General features: G+C 38.8%; 1 long non-coding RNA gene across 1 annotated transcript; it reads left to right on the forward strand.

The window, feature by feature from the left end:
* The first annotated feature begins 763 nt into the window (after positions 1-763).
* Positions 764-1,210, forward strand: LOC132071625 (uncharacterized). The gene is made up of 2 exons (XR_009418155.1): positions 764-841; positions 1,045-1,210. It is a non-coding gene; the product is annotated as an uncharacterized LOC132071625 (long non-coding RNA).
* Positions 1,211-4,300: the final 3,090 nt, after the last annotated feature.

The following is a 4,300-nucleotide window of genomic DNA, read 5'->3' on the forward strand; positions in this document are numbered from 1 at the left end:
AGAGACAATTTCTGCATTGTTTAACTCTTATTCAAGTATTTTAGTTACTTGTGCAAGCTATGGAAGAAAAGAGAAATACCATGAAGATTGAAAATCATTGCTTTTATTTTTATATCTTGTGTTATTTACTGAAAATTTAATAAATGTCTTATTGTACTTAGTACTGCTTCCCCTTTTCTCTAAACACAGCACTCAAAAAATCTATGTGTGAATGAACGTGAGAAGAGATGCTGGTATAACTATGACAAAGATGATATTGGTGACATATGTTTGGAAACAGAATATAATGGGGGATAAATCAAATGGAGGGAACAGAGGACTTTAAAATAGAAACACTAAGACTTAAAGAGGAGGAATTTCAGGTCATACAAGACATCTGGTGACAACCTATCTTCACTTCAAGTGGTTAAAAATAGATGCTTGAGATGGAAAAAAGTAATTTTTTGTTCTTTTATGGTCCGTTATGTATTTCAAAATTACTCAGTTCAATGCAAACAATGAGGCAGGATTCACCCAGGCCTTTGAATGCAATCAAAATAATTTGATGTTGAAATATTAAAACTTAAATTGTTGAATTTTGACTGACAGAATGTGGAGGGATAGAATGGAAGAAAATAAAGATAGTGCAGAAGGTAGTCTCACCCCTGAGGAGTTGCAGCTGTACTAATCCCCAAAGATTAGGAACAGATCTGCCCTTAACAGGCCACAGCTGTGTCCAATAAGACAACAAGTGCTACAAAAGAGTGGGTTAGCTGGGTGGGGAGAGAGATGGAGTTGGCTGTGTTGTGAAGATGGATGAGCCAGTGCTGTGAGGAGATGCCCATTAGAACATACTGAGAAGGTATGGAAAATTTACAATAAGGTGACAACAATAGAAATGTCTGCTGATGCCTTTCCTGAAAAAGGCCCTGCTAGATTTGAAAACACACATCTATTTGAAATTACCATCTATTTAAATGCAATACATATTTAAAAAAATGCTATATGAGCACTAGTTAATGAAGACATCTGCACCTTTATTTATTTTTTTTTTACTTATTGCAGTATTCTTTATGTCCTCATGGAAAATGAAAATGCCGTTCCCAAGAACTCCATGATTATTTCCTGCTGCAACCAAAAGTAATGCCAGAATTGCCAAATTCTTCTCTTAAAGAACATCCTGAAAAAATATACAAATAAATAGGCAATAAAATACCCATCAGTAGCTCCAGTTTGTTAATGTGTATCTCATTGTCCAGGTAGAGCACATATTAAGAGGCAAAAAAAAAATATTTAAATAGTTCTATTTCAGCCAAACCAGTATTAAGTCTGTAGTAATGCCATTAATGGACCACCTGCCTCCAATGTTAAATCATTTTACAGGATTTATGAACCAAAATAAGCTTTCTGATCTCCTATTCTTATTTCCAAAAGAATGATAAAACAGAAATAGAAATTTCATCAATAACTTTGTAGCTGCCTAGTTTTCTGATATTTTGTTCAAAACACTATATAACCTCTTATACAAAGGTTTTTGGTTTGTTTTTTTTTTTAATATGGTTTAGAATTCTGTATTTTTGAATTAGAAAGTAGTCAATGCTCATTTTGGATGGACAGAATCACAAATTGTTGCTTTAAATACCATCCTCTTCAAAGTTCATTTTACTGTAAAAGGAATTAAATTGGCCTTTGGTAATGCTGATCAGATGGTTTCCATGACCTTTCAACATATCCTGTTTGGAATTAGGATGAAAAAAGAAAAATTCAAGACTGTAATGAGAACTGGCATATTACAACATTTAATAACCAACTAGAGACCAATGTAAAAAGTTTGATGATAATTAAAATCAAAGTTTTGTTAATTTGCCTGAATTCAATGGATTTTTAAGTCAATGTTAAAAACTCTTTGCAAAACATATTTCCCATTAGACCAAGAATATTCATATTAAACATAATCATATTTATATCTTTGAATAACATCACAGAATTAGATGTTGTAGTCAGAAATTTGTGCTTGTCATCCTCAGTTCTGGGAAATACCTGTTCCTTTGTTAATTACAGACATCAAAGAAACAAGTACTTGCATTTCCCAGGCCAATAAACAAACAATTATTATTTATTTAAATTGTTTAATTTACTGTTATGTAGCTGAAGTGAGGCAAAATAGATATTTTATAATCAATGCACATGAAAACATAAATAAATGGCATAATATTAAAATGTAAATACTCATCTTTCTAGTTTTAAATAGATTATCAGTTGCTCTTCAAAAATTAATCAATTACTTGGAACTTACATTTAGAGAAAGTGAACTGATGTGAAAGGGACTCAAGTGCAGCTGAAATTAATGTTTTGCTCTACTTCATGAGTATTCAGAAATGTTGACAGTGTTCAGTGAATTATATTAATTAAAAAAATGCATATGGAGGATCCTTGGGGACCTTCCTAATGCAGACCATCAGATGAATTAATTCAAGATGGGCCACAGGAACTTGAAGCTTGAAAATCATAGAAACACTGGATCGTGAAATGGCGTGCATTGGAAAGGACACTAAAGATCATCTACATCCAACACCCCTGCAGGCACACCTTTCACTGGACCAGTTGTGAGAGACTAAAATGTTATGGTTAATGGTTCAAACATCGTTATGTAGGATGTTTTCCTGTTATGGCAAAACTGTGTTAAGAAGCTGTGACCACCAAAGCCTACCTGTCCCTGATTACGCCTACTTTGGACTGTGAGTTTAGTCACCTAAAGGAACTTCAGATAAGATAAAGGTTTCCCAGTTTTCTCAGGTCTAGGATGAAGTGAACAAGGCTGAGTGTAAAGACTGTATCCACAAAGAAAGTCAAACCTAGAAGCTGTCCTGAAAATTAGCTCTGGCTGGGATTAAGATGGGGAGGATGAGGAGAGTTTTTGGGTGCAATTTCTGGTCAGAGGCAGTGAACAGCCATCCTCCCTTACACAAACTGGCTCATTGTGAAACCCCCACCCTGGGAAGGCCACATACACGTGGCATATTCACCTGAGAGGCAGCTGAGAAGGCTCATAAAGCATCAAAGACCCCCAAATGCGCGAGGGCGTGCGCGGCCCTAAGTCCGGCTAGCAAAAGGGGAGAAGCGGCCGACACCCCTGTGCATCAGAAGCCAGCCCCCCTTGGCGTCCTGGCCTCGGGCTGGGCTGGATTGCGGACTTGGGTTCACGCAGGACGAGATGAGTGAGGAGGCGACCACTTGCTGGGGGTAAAATGTCGGTTTATTGAAGAGCCCACAGGCAGCAAAAAGGGCAACCAACAGGTGGAAAAACCCACAGCACATGGCCCCGAACACGGGGGGAGACAGAGTTTTTACAGGGAAGGGGTGGAGAAGGGAGGGGAAGCCCAGCTAACCAATAGGGGAACATGTGGGGCTGTACATAAGAAAACTAACACAAGAACTTATCCAATAAGCACAGAACAAAGGAGGGGCCCCGGGACGCCAGCCAAACACAACCCCCAGAGAGAAGAATGTTCTCGAAAGCAGGGAGGAGTGGGGGGTGATTGACTGGGCCCAGGGGGGAGGAAAACTTTACTTATATGGTGGGATAAGGGAGGAACAGTTATGTAACTTAGGAGATTGACAACTAACGGGGGCAGGGGTAACCATAGTAACTCAACTGTCAGGGCAATAGTGGCGCGAAAACTGGGAAGAGAGGAACCATTTATGGAGAACAAAGGGAGAACATAGATAAAATGAGGGAGCAAACTGAGAAACTTAAAAACACACCACAACACCCAAAGTGCCCCCAACTGATTCCTGAGGCCTTGCACCAGCCCTGCACATGACATAAAGTGATGCAATGGATCCAGAGTCTGCTGCAAGGGACTGTGAAACTTGTCTCCTTCAGGGGAGGTACCTGGGTATTCCTACCTGACCCAAACATATATTAGTCCATTGAATTCATTTAATGTTTTGCAGGACCCTCACCACTAAGGACCTCACAAGAGGATCAAGAGGATGCACTTGGGATCCATGAAGTGGTGATATTTTCTCTTAATCTGTTTATTTCTTCCCACCCTCTTTTCCTATTTCTTTCCTTTTTCTCACTTTCTCTCACTACCTCAACATTTACTGTTACATAAAATCCACTTTATTGACTTTGGCATATGGTCTCCTTGCACCTTAATTCAGGCAGAGGCATCTCTCTAAGAATTTTAATAACCAGGTCTGAACACCAGGTTACTCAAAGCCCCATCCAACCTGGTCTTCCACACTTCCAGGGATGGAGTATCCACAGCTTTTCTGGGCAACCTGTTCCATTGATTCACCATCTTCACAATAA

The sequence above is a fragment of the Ammospiza nelsoni genome, chromosome 3, assembly GCF_027579445.1.
Source record: "Ammospiza nelsoni isolate bAmmNel1 chromosome 3, bAmmNel1.pri, whole genome shotgun sequence".
Classification (NCBI taxonomy): domain Eukaryota; kingdom Metazoa; phylum Chordata; class Aves; order Passeriformes; family Passerellidae; genus Ammospiza; species Ammospiza nelsoni.